We start from the raw sequence: 18,100 nt of genomic DNA on the forward strand, positions 1-18,100 counted from the left end.
GGGTGATAGACTTTCTTTCAATATAAGAAAAACTTTAATTTTGTTTAATAATTTTCCTATTTTCTGCAATCTATTCCTCTGTCTTACATATAAATCTAATTTTAAACATTTTTATAAGGCCTAAGTCTTGTTCTAATTTCAGATAAATCAAGGTATCCCAGCCACCACAGGCTATCTTGATTTATCTCCTCTTTAAAATTGTATATACTATTAGCAGTGATAATTATAATTTTCTGAGAATATTATATTTGCTATATACTCTGCTAGGAGCCCTGATAGCACAATGGGTTAAGCACTGGGCTGCTAACTGAAACGGCTGGCAGTTCAGAAGCCATCAGCCACTTCAGGGGAGAAAGATGCAGCAATTTGCTTCCATAAAGATTTGCAGCCTTGGAAACCCTAAGGGACAGTTCTATGCTGTTCTATAGGGTCATTATGAGTCAGAATTCAACTCAACAGCAATGGGTTTTGGGATGTACTATGCTATCATGTTGTTATTTTTTATAACTTTATTTAGGTATATTTTAAATACAGTAATCTGCCCATGCAAAATTGTTCAGTTTGGCCATCATCCCCACAGACAACAAACATTTCTACCACCCACAAAAGGTTCTAGTGTCCATTTACAATCTATTCCTCTTTCTACTCCTAATTACAGAAATCACTGATTAGCTTTCTGTTACTGTAGATTAGTTTTCATTTTGGAGAATTTTACATAAATGAAATCACATATAATGTACTTTTTTTTTTTGGATCTGGCTTCTTTCACTCAGGACAATGATTTTGAGATTTATCCTTGCTGTTGTGTGTATCCATTTTGTTGGGGGTTTTCTCTTTTGCTGACCCTCAACGAGAAGCATTGACACAGTGGCTGCAACAATGGGCTCAAACATACCAATGTTTGTAAGGATGGCACAAGACTGGGTAACATTTAGTTCTGTTGTACATTGGGTTGCTCTGAATCAAAACTGAGTGGATGGCACCTAATAACAAGAACATTGTGTGTATTGGTAGTTGATTATTGTATTGTTATTATTATTATTAATTTTTTTTTTTTTTTCTTTGTCAGATTTTTTTGAATTTACAAACTCATTTATTTTTCTGCTTTTGATGTTTTGTTTTATTATTAATTTTTTTTGTAATTTCTTTGTCAGATTTTTATATCAGGGTTAAAATGGCATCGTTAAAAGAGTCAGGTAGTCATACCTCTTCCTCTATTTTCTTAAAATTGTATTAAATTAGCATTATTTATTCTTTAATATTTAATAGAAATCACCAGCACAACCATTTGAACTTGGAATTTTATTTTTGAAAATATTTTGGTAACAACTTCGATTTTTTCAGTAGTATATAGGGCTATTCAGATTTTTTGTTTGTTTGTTTCTTCTTGTGTCAATTTTGGTAAGTTGTATTTTTCAAAAAATATGTCCATTTCATCTAAGTTATCAAAGTTGTTGGCATAAAGGTGTTCATATGGAGTCCTTGGGTGGTGCAAACAGTTCAGTGCTTGACTACTTACTAACTGAAAGGTTGGCAGTTTGAATCCACCATAAGTACCTTGGAAGACATGCCTGGTGATCTGCTTCTAAAGGGTCACATTCTTGAAAACCCTATGGAACAGAGTTCTACTTTGCACACATGGGGTTTCCATGAATCAGAATTGACTTCACAGCAACTAACAACAGCAAAAGATGTTCACAATATTGACTTGTTACCACTTACTTTCTGCAGCATCTGTAATGATAGTGTTTTTCATTACTGATGTTGGTGATTAGTGTTTTTTTTTTTTTCTTGATTAGTCTATCCACAGATTAGTCAAGTAAATGGGTGTTTTCCAAATCAATCTTTTAGCTTTTTTAATTATGTCTGTTGCCTATTTTTTTGTTTGTTTGTTCTATTTTTCTTCTTCTTCTACATACTTGGGTTTACTTTGTTCTTTTTTTTTTTTTCCTAATACCTTAATTGAGAACTTTGGGCAATTAATTTTAGATTACTCTTCTTTCTTAATATAAACATTTGCATCTATGAATTTTCTACTAAGCACTACTTTACTTGATTCTCACAAAATTTCATACATTCAATTTCAATTGTCATTTAGTTTAAAATATTTTATAATTTCCCTTTTCATTTCATCTGTGATCCAGGAATATGTTGTTTAAGCCATGAGTTATATAGAAGCATGTTATTTGATTCATAAATTATTTAGATGTATTTTGCTTAATTTCCAAGTACTTGGGAAGGGAGAGTTCTATATATCTTACGGTAATTTAATTCACAGTAGACTTTTTTTTATTGAGAGTTTTTTTTTTTATAGCCCAAAATATAGTCTACCTTAACTGTATCATTTTTTCATTGAAAAGAATGTGTATTCTGAAATTGTTGAATATAATGTTCAATAAATATCAAGTAGATCTAAGTGGTGAATAGTGCTGTAAACAGCTTCTACGTTTTTACTGATTTATCTGGGTAGTTGTTCCATCAATTGCTAACAGAGTTATGCTAGTATCTCTTTCTATGTTTGTTGAATTGTCTATTTAGTTCTTCAGTTCTGTCAATTTTTATTTCATGTGTTTTGAGGCTCTGTTATTAGGTACTGTATACTTATAATTTTTATATCTTATGAATTACCCCTTTTATCATTATATAATGTCCTACTTTATTGCCAATAGTACTCTTTGCTTGAAGTCTGTTTTATCTGATATTAATAGCTACTCCAGTCTTATCATACTTATTGTTTGCATGATAAATCTTAGTACATCTATTTACTTCTGACTTATCTGTAACTTTATGTTTAAAATGTTTTTATTGTAAGCTGCATATAGTAGTTTTACATTTCAATCAATCTCTGTCAATCCCCAATCTCCACTTCTTAATTAGAGTGTTTAGACCAATAACGTTTAATATAATTATTGATATGGTTGGATATAGACCTCACACTTTATTACTTGTTTTCTGTCCCTCCTGATTTTAGTTCCTTTTTCTTCTTTCATTCCTTCTTGTGGATTATTTGAATATTTTTAGCATTACATGATATTGTATCTATTGACATGTTAGGAGTCCCTGCATGGCACAAACACATAGCTTCTAACTGAAAGTTGGACAGTTGGAACTTACTCAGAGGTACTTTAGAAGAAAGGCCTGGTGATCTGCTTCTGAAAGGTCATAGCCATTGAAAACCTTATGGAGCACAGTTCTACTCTGAAACACATGAATCTACTCTCATTCCATGAGTTGGAATCTAGTTGGCAGCAACTGTCAGTTTGTTTATTGGCATTTTGGCTATATCTCGTTGTGTTATTTTTTATATGTTAATTTATTAACATATAAAATTAAATAATCTACTTAGAGTTATTATTGCACTACTTTATGTAAAATATAGAAAGCTTGCCACCATTATACCCACACTGAAGTTCATCAAATAGTTATTAAATCTATTACATCTACATACATTGAAAGTTCCACATAATTTCTGCTTTTAACATATTTTAAAGAACTTAAAAGGAAAAAAATATATAATCTATTATATTTAACTAGATATTTACCATTTTTCTCTTCCTTGATTCATGAAGATCCACTATCCCCTCTGGTATCATTTCTCTTCATCTTAAAGAGCTTTATTTAACATTTCTTATAGAATTGAAGGAAATCTTTGCTGCCTAGAGGTTAAGAGCTATGGCTGCTAACCTAAAAGGTCAGCAGTTCAAATTCACCAGGCACTCCTTGGAAACCCTATGGGGCAGTTCTACTTTGTCCTTTAGGGTCACTATGAGTCAGAATCAATTCAACAGCAGCAGTTTTTTTTTTTTTTTTGGTTTATAGAATAGAGTAGGTTTTATGGTGGCAAATGAACTTACTTTTCACTCATCTCAGAATGTCTTTCTTTCACCTTGAAAGGGGCTGAGTGGGACTTTTAGACTTAGCGTCTCGGGTATTGTGGTATTGTCAATGCCTACCTTGCATAGTTCACTTTTGCTTGCTCCTATGATTCTGATTTATTTTTCTCTTCTCTTCCCTCTTGTTTTCCCATGATTTTATAAGTTTAAAATTAACCTAAGTTCCTATTTGGGAGATAGAATAACAAGTGATAGAATCTGGAAGTAAAATGCCTGAAAAAGGAAAAATCATCTTGTGGCCGAAACCAGGATGGCTTCAAAAGGTCAAAGTGTCTGGAGACACAGGTTAATGTGGCCGCCCACCCCAGAGGGGAACCAACATTCCGCAGATTCCTTGGACTTTGATTTCTTCCTATATAACCCTCTGATCAGCCTCCAGACTGGAATGCAGATTTTGCAGGAGCTCATTCCCCTCTGTCGCCTGTACATCGATATACAATAAATACCCTCTTACTGCTCACCTCACCCCTATCTCAGTATTGGCTTCTGCAGCAGGCCATTGAGGTAACAACCTCTTTTACTCTAATGCACAACACTCTTTCAGATTTTGTCTCCCCTCTGTAGACTTACCATTTTAAAAATTTTTTATAAAATCTCAGTTTTCTGTCTTATCTAGAATTTTTAGTTGTAACAAGCAGAAGCTGTAGTGAATTTATGCAGTTATACTAGATCTATATTTTTATATAATCTGATTTTTTTTAAAGTGACATGAGATTTTAAGGATGAAAGTGTGAATTTTCAATAGGGAAAAAAGTGTGGGCTATTCCATATGGATATCCATATGGACAAAAATGAATCTCGCTACCCTAATTCACAGCATACATAATTCCATATGGATCACTGAGTTAAACATAAGTAAATGGAAACAAGAAAACTGTATAAATATAATATACAACATCTTCATGTTCATAGGGCATATGAATAGTTTAAAATTAAGATAAAAAAGCACTATTAATAAGAAAAATGTAATAAATTATGTAATATTATAATTAACAGCTTTCTATGAAAAATAACAGTAAGAAACTGAAAAGATAGTCAACTGAGTGGGATGATATGTGGAACATAAATACATGACAATGAGTCATTTCTAGATATATGAACAAATACGCAAAAACACAGAAACACACACACACATTCTTTCTCCACAATGACGAACAACTGAATAGAAAAGTGGAGAAAAGGCTTGAATGGGGGAATAATAAAACAGTATGTTCAACTGACCAATAAGCATACGAATCTATGTTCAGCTTCTTTAGTTATCAAGTAAATGCAAACCACAGGCAATATGATACCACATCTAGCCAAACAAAATGGCTAATGTATTAGTTAATAATCAGCATAATAATGTTATGTAAAAATAACAAGCATACAACAATAAGCATTTATCTAGCTCACCAAGTTTCAGGTCAGCAAGACATCAGCTAATCTAGGATAGATAGGCTCTATTAGACAGCTCTTCTCTGCTCCACATGTCTCTCATCCTCCTCCTGGGATCATAAAGCTAACCTCAGTATGTTCTTTTCATGCCAATTGCAGAAGCATGAGAGAGCAAGCACACTAAGGCAAGTGTTTCTCATTCCTCTACTCACATTGTGAAACTAATGTTTCAATGGCCAAAACAAATCAAATGGTCAAGTCTAGAATCCAAATGTGGGTAATTAGACTCCATTCATTGAAGTGGGGGAAGTAGACTAAATATTTTTCATTAATAATCTAAGCTACTGCAGTAGGACAGCATCATCGAGTATTGGTGAATATGTGAAGTACATGGAACTCTCACAATGATGGTGGAAGTATAACTTGTTGAAGACACTTCGATTAACTGTTTGACACCATTTGACAAAGTTGAATAGGTATATTTTTGACCCAGTAAATCTATCCTAGTTATATACTTAACATAAATGCATATACATGCACACAAAAATACATATACAATAATATATACAATAATGTTAATAGTGTTGTCATTGTTGTTAGGTGCTGTCGAGTAGGTTCTGACTCATAGTGACCCTATGTACAACAGGACAACACACTGCCTGGTCCTGCACTATCCTCACAATTGTTGCTATGTTGAACTCATTATTGCCGCCAATGTGTCAATCCATTGTGTTCAGGGGCTTCCTCTTTTTCGCTGACCCTCTATTTTAGCAAGCATGATGTCCTTATCTAGGGACTGGTCCCTCCTGATAATATGTCCAAAGTATGTGAGACAAAGTCTTGCAGTCCTGTTTTCTAATGAGCGTTCTGGCTGTACTTCTTCCAAGACAGATTTGTTTGTTCTTCTGGTAGTCCATGATATAGTCAATATTCTTAGCCAACACTGCCAATTCAAAGGCATCAATCCTTCTTCAGTCTTCCTTATTCATCGTCCAGCTTTCTCATGCATATGAGGCGATTGAAAATACCATGGCTTGGGTAAGATGAATCTTAGTCCTCAAAGTGACATTTTTGCTTTTTAACACTTTAAAAAGGTCTTTTGCAGTAGATATGCCCAATGCAATGCATTGTTTGATTTCTTGACTGCTGCCTCCATGGGCGTTGTTTGTGGTTCCAAGTAAAATGAAATCCTTGACAAATTCTAACCTTTCTTCATTTATCATGATACTGATCCACTTGTGAGAATTTTTGTTTTCTTTATGTTGAGGTGTGATATATACTGAAGGCTGTAGTCTTTGACCTTCATCAGGAAGTGTTTCAAGTCCTCTACACTTCTAGCAAGCGAGTTTGTGTCATCTGCATATCACAGATTGTTAATGAGTCTTCCTCCAATCCTGATTCTGTGTTCTTCTTCATATAGTCAAAATTCTTGGATTATTTGATTAGCATACAGATTAAGTATGGTGAAAGGAGACAACCCTGACACAAACTGTTCCTGAATTTAAACCATGCAGTATTCTCTTGTTCTGTTCAAACGACAGCCTCTTGCTCTATGCACAGGTTTCTCATGAGCACAATTAAGTGTTCTAGAATTCCCATTCTTAGCAATGTTATCCATAGTTTGTTATCAATCATACAGTCCAGTGCCTTTGCATAGTTAATAAAACACAAGTAAACATCTGTCTGGCATTCTCTGCTTTCAGCCAGGATCCATCTGACATCAGCAATGATATCCGTTATTCCACATCCTCTTCTGAATCTGGCTTGAATTTCTGGCAGTTCCCTGGGATGTACTGCTGCAAGCCCTTTTGAATTCTCTTCATCAAAATTTTACTTGCATGTAATATTAATGATATTGTTCAATAATTTTTGCATTCTGTTGGATTACCTTTCTTTGGAATGGGTACAGTTATGGATCTCTTCCAATCAGTTGTCCAGGTAGCTGTCTTCCAAATATCTTGGCATAGATGAGTGAGCACTTCCAGAGTTACATCCATTTGTTGAAACATCTGGATTTGTATTCTGTCGATTCCTGGAGCCTTGTTTTTCACTGATACCTTTAGTGTAGCTTGGACCTCTTCCTTCAGTACCATTGGTTCTTGATCATGTACTACCTCCTGAAATGTTTGAATGCTGACCAATTCTTTTTGATACAGCAACTCTGTGTATTCCTTCCATCTTCTTTTGATGCATCCTATGTTGTTCAATATTTTCTCCGTAGAATCCTTCAGTATTGCAATTTGAAGCTTGAATTTTTGGTTCAGTTCTTTCGCCTTGAGAAATGCCGTGTATGTTCATCCATTTTGGTTTTCTAACTCCAGATCTTTGCACATTTCGTTATGAATCAGACAATCATATGGTCTATTATGCTGGGAATGACAAATTGAAGAAGAATGTTGTTGCATTCATTGTCAAAAAGAACATTCCAAGATCTATCCTGAAGTACAATTCTGTCGGTGATAGCATAATATACATATGCCTACAAGGAACACCAATTAATATTACTATTATTTAATTTATACACTCACCACTAAAGCCGAAGAAGAAGAAACTAAAGGTTTTTACCAACTTCTGTCCTCTGAAATTGATCGAACATGTAATTAGGATACATTTATAATTACTGGTGATGGGAATACCAAAGTTGGAAACAAAGAAGAAGGATCAAAAGTTGGAAAATACGGCTTTGGTGATAGAAACGATGCTGGAGATTGCAAGGTATAATTTTGCATGAGGAATCAACTGGCCAGCACCTAACAGTAACAAAAAAGAGGAAGAACACAAACAATGAAGCAGTGAACAGCCAGGATGCTTATATGGATGCCTATATTGTCCTACTCATATGAAAATGTCTATGATGTCATTCCTTAGCTAGAGTGTGGCAAGAGATATTTAAAAATGTTTGTCTATTACTAAATGGTACTCCAAAAATGAAGTAGCAATTCATTTCACACTCCATCAAGAACATAGAAAGAGACTTTTTCCCCAATGCTAACAATAAACTTAATGATATTTGCCTATGTCATAGAGATATATATGTGCATATATATATAGAAAGAGAGAGAGCCATGGGGGCACAGTGGTTAAGAGATTGGCTGCTAATCAAAAGGTTGGCCATTTGAATCCACCAGCCTATCCTTGGAAACCCTATGTGCCAGTTATAGGGTTGCTATTAGTCAGAATTGACTTGACGTCAATAGGTTTGGTTTATATATATACAAAGTTATTTCAGTTTTTTTGGCTCACATTTTATTTGGGATATTTCTTTTACTGACTGGTTTATTAATGCTCCTCTTTTAATAAAGATTTGTATTTTATCTCTTATTAATAGAACTGGCTTTTGAATATTTTTATGATATGATTTTAAAATAAGACTCTATGTCTTATTTTAAATTTTAAATCTGTATCATCTCCCCACAATCTGAATATTCGCCCAAGATTTATTTAGCAGTTTCCTTTTTGTTTTAAAATTTTGATTCATCTAGAATTATTTTTGGTTTAGGGAGTGATAAATCCAGCTTCTTTCTATCTTCATAAGAGCAAGCTGATTATACCAACAACATATTTTGAGTAAGCCATCTTCATTTTCATTAATTTGAAAGGTTTATCATATATTAAATGTATTCCTTTCATATTCAAAATCTGCCTTTTAAAATTGATTTAAATATATCATGGTTACACAATTCTTTTCTTTTATTTTGTATGCTACAGTAAAATTTAAGCCACTTCAGTTAAACAAATTGGGCCAATTTGATAAAGGTTTAGTTACATGTCATTGTGTTCAGCATTTTCCCACCTCTTATAACTTCCTCCTCTTTGAAGCTTTCACTTGTCTATAAATAGTTTTTTATATTGGAAACATAAATGTTGGAAAAGGAATGCCAGACTTAGAATAAATGTAAAACTCAGGAACTATCATTTTATTCAGTTTTATTTTTATTTTTATTGTACTTTAGATGAAGGTTTACAGAACAAATAGTTTCTCGTTAAACAGTCAGTACACATATTGTTTTATGACAATACTTAACAACCCCACGACATGTCAACACTGTCCCTTCTTAACCGTGGGTTCCCTGTTACCACTTTCCTGTCCCCTCCTGCCTTCTAGTCCTTGTCCCTGGACTGTTGTGCGCCATTAGTCTCATTTTGTTTTGTGGGGCTGTCTAATCTTTGACTGAACGGTGAACCTCAGGAGTGACTTCATTACTGAACTAAAAGGATGTCCAGGGGCCATACTCTTGGGGTTTCTCAGTCTCTGACAGGCCAGTAAATCTGGTCATTTTTTGTGAGTTAGAATTTTGTTCTACATTTTTCTCCAGCTCTGTCCAGGACCCTCTGTTGTGATCCCTGTCAGAACAGTCAGTGGTGATAGCCAGTCACCGTCTAGTTTACTGGGCTCAGTCTGGTTGAGGCCGTGGTAATTGTGGTCCATTAGTCTTTTGGACTAATCTTTTCCTTATATCTTGTTTTCTTCATTCTCCCTTGCTCTTGAAGGAGTGAGACCAGTAGAGTATCTTAGATGGCTGTTCACAGGCTTTTAAGACCCCAGACGCTACTCACCAAGGTAGAATGTAGAACATTGTTTTTATAAACTGTGTTATGCCAATTGACCTAGATGTACCCCAAGACCATGGTCCTTACAGCCCTGTGCCCAGCAATTTAGTCCCTCAGGGAGTTTGCATGTGTCTATGGAGCTTCCATGACCTTTCTTTGTACAAGTTGTGCTGGCTTCCCCTGTGTTGTGTACTGTCTTACCCTTCACCAAAGTTACCACTTATCTATTGTCTATTTAGTATTTCCCCCCCACCCCTCCCATTCCTGGTAACCAACAAAGATTGTTACATTTTGTGTGTGAACTTTTTCATGGGTTTCTACAACAGAGGTCTCATACAATATTTGTCCTTTTGTGATTGACTTAGTTCACTCAGCATAATGTCCTCCAGTTTCATCCATGTTATGAGATGATTCACAGATTCATTGTTGTTCTTTCTAGTTGCGTAGTACTCCATTGGGTGTATGTACCATAGTTTGTTTATCCATTCATCTGTTGATGGGCATCTACGTTGTTTCCATTTTTTGCTATTGTGAACAATGCTCCAGTGAATATGGGTGTGCATATGTCTATTTGTGTGACGGCTCTTATTTTTCTAGGATATATTCCTAGGAGTGGGACTGCTGGATTGTATGGTATTTCTGTTTCTAGCTTTCTAAGGAAGTGCCGTATCATTTTCCAAAATGGTTGTATCATTTTGCATTCCCACCAGCAGTACATAAGAGTTCCAATCTCCCCACAATCTCTCCAACATTTGTTATTTCCAGTGTTTTTGAATTGTGCCAGTAATGCCGGGGTGAGATGCTATCTCATTGTGGTTTTAATTTGCATTTCTCTAATGGCTAGTAATTGCAAGCATTTCCTCATGCGTCTGTTGGCCACTTGAATGTCTTCTTTGGTGAAGTGTTTGTTCATTTCCTTTGCCCATTTTTTATTTGCATTATTTGTCTTTTTGTTGTAGAGGTGTTGGTTTTTCTTGTAGATTTTAGAGATTAGACCTTTGTCTGACTTGCAATGTCCCCAGAATTTTTCCCAGTCTGTAGGTTGTCTTTTTACTCTTTTGGTGAAGTCTTTTGATGAGCATAAGTGTTTAATTTTTAGAAGATCCCAGTTATCTAGCTTATCTTCTGGAGCTTGCATGTTATTGGTTATGGTTTGTATCTTGTTAATGGTGTGCATTAGGTCAGTTTTATTTTTAGATTTCCTTTTTTAATTGCAACTTATCTATAGAGAAAATAAAACTTCATCAAAAATATAAATATAGGATCTCTTTCTTTACATATGCCTTTTCATTTGATACCTAAAAATAGCTTTGAGTTCATTTCAGGAAATGCTTGCATCAAAACCAGCCACAAATACATATTTACCAATATAAAAATCACCTTGAAATCTTGTGCTCTTGCTATATAAAAATTATTATTTTTCTTCTCCTTTTCACCATAGCCAGTTTGGAAGAAACTCACATTTTCCGAACAGGGTTACTAATGAAGATTATATAGTATGTGTCAGTAAATGGGTTGAAATGTTTTTTGATTTAAGCTTTCTTAGAAATATGATTTGGGATTTCAGTAACGGCATGTTGCAAATGTCACCCAGTACATTCAGCAAATGTTACCTTCTATCACAGAATACAATTCATGCTCCAAATTTGGTTGGAGTAAAAAGGAACCATGAGGGAGTAGCTCATAAATGACACTTTAGCTTTACAGACTTGATTGATCTCAATACTAAATTTGAGAACAATATTGCTACATTTGTAAACAAAGTTTCCTTCCAACTTTTTATAACTATTAAGTGTTTTCCTTTAACATTTAAGAAATTATTGCTTCTTCCACTAAATTCCGTGTTTCATTTTGGCACTGAAATAGGTTTAAAAATTATAAATAAGCATCCCTGAAATCCTAACCATTTCTGTGGATATTTCTTATATTTCCATAAAATCAACTTTGCAATGCAACTGCAAGAATCCTTCAGCAGGATGCTCTTTCCCCTTTTCCTTATCTATGTGCTATTTATGCTATTGTTTACTGTCCTCACCTTCATAGATATTGAAGCAGGGAAATCCATTAGAACTTTCCTTTGCATTTGCTCCTCAGCTCCACTATTTTGTCTGTAGAGTGACAAAGGATCATATCTGCAAAATCAACACAATAACAGTTTTCACATGGCAAGTCATATCAAACATGCAACATTTTAGCAGAGACAACCAAGTTATTCAAAGCCATGTTCTCTATACTCATCATAAAACCAGATCTAGCGCCAAAGACAATCCTTAGGTGTGATTTTGCTCATTCATATTCTGCTGTCGTAGCACTAGTTTAGGGGAAACGAATGGTGATTAATTATAATTTTAAAAATGCCACGTGTTAGTATAACCCAGGTATCTTTGGTTACTTTAATCTAATGTCTAGCAATGATTCACCAGCCTGGGCCATACTTAGGCTGTTACATGAAGATCACCATTTAATATTCACATATTGCAAAGCCTTGTGCTATGGATAACTGGGGTATTGACACATACATGCCACTCAAGGGGTAGAACTGGGTAGCATAATTAGCTTGCCTTAGAAAAAGCTCCAAGCCTCCTATTCATATAATCAAGTGCCCTCATCCCACCCTCAATTATTGCCGTTGGTTCATTACCATTCTCTCTTTTCCTACCATCCCTTGGGAATTATTTTCCCATTGAAAGCTGTTTTTGTTATCTACTTGATTTTTCTAAATATATATATATATTTCTGAATGTGTGATGAAAAATATTATGTGATTTCCTTCACAACCACTATGAGCCCATCCCTGGATAAGACTTAGCTGTGTCTAGCTGGCAAACTGAAGCACAAAATTAAAGTCATACTTTAAGTTCATGAGTCTCAAACTAGGAGCTGGTGGGAGAAAAGAGAACAGCATGTGCAGGGGGATGGCACTTTACTTTGTATATAGTGTTATTGTGAGGACGGCGCAGACCTGGCATGTTTCCTTCTGTTGTGCATGTGGTAGCTATGAGGAGGAACCGACTTGATGGCACCTAACAACAATTCATTGCAGGCATAGACAGGGCTTGTTGTCCATAGATCTATGGACATGGAGCACAACATTACATATACATATATAATTTAACACAATCACAGGTGTGAAGTTTCATTATATTCAGTCTTGAGTATTAGGGTGGGAAATATTGGGGGGCATTTTAGAATTCTGTCTACCACAGTCATCTCTCTGTCCCCCCAAAATTCACATCCCTCTGAAATACAAAACACGTTAATCCTATCCCGTGATCCCCGGAAGTCTCATTCCATTACCACATGAACTCAGAAGCCATAATCTCATCCAAATCAGGCAAGGCTTAAGCTCCTGGTGCAATCCATTAAATACAGTTCCTGGAAAAAATTCCTCTTCATCTGTGAAACTGTAAAACTCGAGGAACAAGTTATCTTCCCCCAACACACGAACTGTATACAGATAGGACAAGCATAGGATAACTATTATAGAAGTGTAGTTCAATAAGGAGGAAAATGAAAAGTATAAAGGAATCACTGGCAAAAGCAGTTTTGAAAATTATCTGAGCAAACTCTATTAGGTTCCAAGACCTGGAAATAATCTTCTATGACTCTCAGTTCTGCCCTCTGGGCTCTTGGTTTTGCCCCTGAGTCATCCTTCCTATTTCATAAAAAATAGCACAGATTTGTAGCTGAGTAGTTTTATCAGCTTTTTTTTTCCTGTCAGGAAACTGTGGTCTGAGAGCCTCCTTTCTTTTTTTTTTACTCTTTATATCTTTTTAATCCAAGATGGCAGTGGTTCTGCTGATGATAATTTTTTCAAGAACATGGTATGTCTTCCCTGGATTTCACAGGGATTTACTCCATTAGACAGGAACCACATCCACAGATCTTTTTGAGATAATCACTTCTGTATCTTTGGCTTCTCCTCAGGTGGCTAAGAGACAATGCCTTTAAGCTTGCTGGATACCCTCTGGTTTTGTTGAGAAGATCTATTAGGAACAAACACTCTTAATTTTTTGAAGGGTCTTTTGTGTGGCTGAGTACACTGAGACTTTGGCAAAGAGATATATAGTCACACATGGCGTCTTTTCTTTACGTCATGATTTTGGCATGCTATTTCTGACTTTTGCATCTTTGGCCATCTGGAGAGGCTGGGAATTTACAAAATCATTAAGTAATGTTTTTGTTTAACAGTTTTTTTTTTTTCCTCAATAATCTCCTTCCTCGTGTATTTACAATAAACAACCAGAAGGAACTAGGCAGCAACTTCAACAATTTGCTTCAAATCAATTAGCTATATATCCAAGTTCATCTCTTACAAGTTCTACTTTCCACATGTCTGCAGAACACAATTACTGTGAGCTTTTTTGTCACCGCATACAAGGAGTTTCCTTCTTCGAGTTTCTAATAGCATGTTTCTGCTTTCTTCTGATCCCGCACCAGTAGCATTTATAAAGTCCAGATTTCTACTAGCAGTCTGTGCACGGCAGTTTAGGCTGTCTGTAAAGGTAATTTAATTTCTCTATAGTGTTTCTGACTTTCTTTTCACCCCTCATCTGCAGTGACTTTCATGTCTGTATTATACTAAAAGCCTGTTCAAGAAAATCCAGGTGTTTTCTATAATGTTCCTCAAAATTCCTCTAGCTTTCACCCACTGCTTGATTCCAAAGCCATGTCTGCATTTTTTATTATTTGTTATGGCAGCACCCTACTTCCAGTGACCAAATCTGTATTCATTTTCCATTTCTGCCTAACATATTTCCCCCAAATTAGCACAACATCCATTTATTAACTCACAGTTCTGGAGAACAGAATTCTGCATGCGTTCAACTGGGTCTAGTCTTAGGATCATGCAGACTGAAATCAGGGTGTTGGCTGGGATGAATCCACTTCCAGACTTTTTCATGTTGCTGGCAGAATTCATTTCAGTGTGATTGTCGAACTGAGGTCCCTGTTTCTAAATAGCCATTAGCATGTGATTGCTCTCAGCTCCTAGAAGTTTCTTTCTGGTTCTTACACATGGCCTCTTCCATCTTCAAAGCCAGCAAAGGTGTGTAATCCTTGTCATGCTTTGAATGTCTCTAAGTTTTGATTCTTCTATCAGCTAATCTCTCTTCTTTTAAAAGTCTCATATAATTCGATTACACTCACCAGAATAATTTCCCTTTTGATTAACTCACAGTCAAGTGATTAGTATCTGTCTTAGTTTCATAAGACTTCCATAGTAAAATACCACAAAGAGGGTAATTTAAAAAAAAAAAAAAGTAGACATTTATTTTCTCACAGTTCTGTAGACTGGAAGTCCAAATTTAGGACATCAGAAGAATTGTTCTCTCTCTCTCTTTCAGCTCTAGGAAAATATCCTTCCTTGTCTCTTTCAATTTCCATAGCTTTGAGCATTCTTTGGCATTCCTTTGCTGCTCATAGATGCATTTGCTTCTGTTGTCACATGGTGTCTGTCTTCTCCCTGTGTGTGATTCTTTTTATAAGACACCACTCAGAAGGGATTAAACTCATCCTACTCCCATTTGACACGGCAAACTTAACTGATAACATCTGCACAGAAAAAAAATCTATTTCCCCAAACAAGGTCACATTCACAGGTAGAGGGTTTGGGACTTCAACGTATCTTTTTTGGGGTAAAAGTTTAATCCATAACACTCTGTCCTCTGACCCTACAAAATTTTAGAATTTAGCCTGCCACCAGAGTCTACCTTTCTTAGTTGCCTAGGGCTGTCGTAACAAAATACCATAAAGTGGGTGGCTTTAAAGAACAGAAAATTACTGCCTTACAGTTGTGGAGGCTAGAAGTCCACATCAAGGTGTTGGCCATGTTGATTCTCCTGAGGGCTCTGAGAGAGGAACTGTTCCATTCTCCCTCCTAGCTTCTCGTGGCTGCCCACATCCTTGGCATCCTTGGATTTTAGATGCAACTTCATGTGGCATCTTCCTCTGTGTGGCTCTCTGTGTCTGTCCTCCTCTGTTACAAGACATCACTCATTTGAAATTAGGACTCACCCTCTTCCTGTAAGACCTCATGTTAACCTAACTCTAACTGATAACATGTCAGTGACTGTAAATTCAAATGAAGCCATATTCATTGATCCAGAGAATAGGACTTCAACATATTTTTGGTGGGGGTAGGGGGTGTGTCACAATTCAATCTATAATAGTGTGCCTTCTGGATCCCAAAATTCATGTCCTTTCCATATAAAAATACATTCACCCCATTTCTGCATCCCCATAACTCTTAACCCATTTCAACATCAACTCTAAATCCAAAATCTCATCTTCTGTATCATTTAAGTCAGGTATTGGTGAGACTCTGGAGCAAAATTCCTCTCTCTGTTGACCTGTGAAACCTAAGATACAAGTTATCTGCTTCCAACAATTGAACAAGCAGAAGGTAGACATTCCGAAAGGGAGAAAATAGAAGGAAAGAAGGGGTCATAGATACCTAGAAGGTAAAATTTCATTAGATTTCAAGACTTGGAGGTAATCTTTTCTGTCCTTCAAGACCACATAGTAGTGGCCCTGCCCTTCAGTTCCTGGTTGGAAGCCCTCCCCCCTCAGCCCTAGATGGCAGCCCCATTCTCCTGGCCCACTAAAATGGTCGCACTCCACACACTCTGGCTGGGTGTCACTGATGTCCTATGGGGAGTTGAGGCTCCACCCCCACCCAGCAGCAATGAGCCTTAATGAGGGCATATGAGAAGAGCTGGTCATCACACTGGTCTTCCCACCCTTTGAAACTGAGGAGGTGGCCTCACCCTCCAGAACCAATGTGGAGGCCTGGCCCTGTGGAATTGAGTAAGTGGTTTCCTTTTCTTGAAGGAAAATAGATGTGCACAGACAAGTATCTGCTTTGGTCCATTTTCTGCCTTTATAATTCCAGGAATTGGGCTGATTTCTTCATTTTGTTCCGTATCTGTATCCTTCAGTATAAACTAGCACTTTTTCTGCTGAGTAGTTGATTGGATCCATAAGTGACACGCCTAATCTCTGTGTTCAGTCACACACTTGGTATCCTCTCCAGAGCACACTTTCTAATTTTTACAACATGGATAAGATAAGAATTCTCCAAATTTTCAATTTCCTAGCTCCTTTTTGCACAGTTCATTTCTTAATCTACCTATTTCTTCCTACATTTTACTATAAGCAACAAGGAAAAACCAGGCTGTTTCCTCAAGATTTTGCTTATAAATCTCCTCAGTCAAATATCCAAGTTCAATAATTATAAATTCTACTTTCTACAAAAGATGAAAAGATTACTCGGCCAACTTATTTGCCACTTTATAACAAGAATTGCCTTTCCTCCAGTATCCAATAACATGTTCGTTATTTCTTTTTAAGACTTCAACTGAAGCAAATTTAACATCCACGTTTCTAGCAACATCATGCTCATGATGATAAAAGCTTTCTCCTCACTTCCTTTTGAGCCCTCATCAGAATCACCGTTAATGTCCATAATTCTACTGTCAGGTCCCTTAAAGACGAGCTAAACTTTTACTATCAAGGAACTCAAAACTCTTCAGCCTCTACTCATTACCCAATGCAAAAGCCACTTCCACAGTTTTAAGAATATTTTACCATAGCACGACACTTCTCGATACCAAACTCTGTCTCAGTTTCCTAAGGTTACCGTAACAAAACATGGCAAAGTGAGTGGCTTTAAAGAATAGAAAATTACCTTCTTACAATTGTGAAGGCTGGAGGTCCAAACCAAGGCATTGACCATGTTGATTCACCTGAGGGCTCTGAGAAAGGAACTGTTCCACGACTCTCTCCTAACTTCCGGTGGCTGACCACAATCTTTGACATTCCTTGGTTTTTTGGTGCATGCATCTTCACATGGTATCTTCCCTTGGTGGCTGTCTATTATTCTCTTTTTCAGACACTGCTCAGATAAAATTAGGACCCACCCTATTCCTGTATGACCTCATGTTAACCTAACTGATAACATCTTAATGACCTTAATGTCAAACAAGGTAGCATTCACAGGTGCTAGGGTTAGGATTTCAATATATCTTTGGGAGGGGCAGAATTCAATCCACAACTTCCATTTTCCACATGGCAGAAACAGGCTCTAATTCCACTGTAAGGGTAAGGTCAGTGAACCTGAGCAGAGAGCTAATCTATTCTCTACCTGGAAGAAGCTGGTGGTTTTCACATTCTATAATTAGGGAAGTGCCACAGGGTCCAGTAGGTAACTGAGCCTACAGCCTCCCTTGGTAACAAGTGAGACTTGAGAAGGTAGTGAGAAGTGGGCTAGTTGGTACTCC

At 36.3% G+C, this 18,100-nt stretch overlaps 1 pseudogene; it reads right to left on the bottom strand.

Moving 5' to 3' along the window:
• Window positions 1–17,663, bottom strand: part of LOC111821735 (60S ribosomal protein L12-like) — a 40,312-nt pseudogene extending 22,649 nt beyond the window's left edge.
• Between the last annotated feature and the right edge of the window lie 437 nt (window positions 17,664–18,100).

Source organism: Trichechus manatus, unplaced genomic scaffold (genome assembly GCF_000243295.1).
Source record: "Trichechus manatus latirostris isolate Lorelei unplaced genomic scaffold, TriManLat1.0 scaffold00101, whole genome shotgun sequence".
NCBI classification, from domain to species: domain Eukaryota; kingdom Metazoa; phylum Chordata; class Mammalia; order Sirenia; family Trichechidae; genus Trichechus; species Trichechus manatus.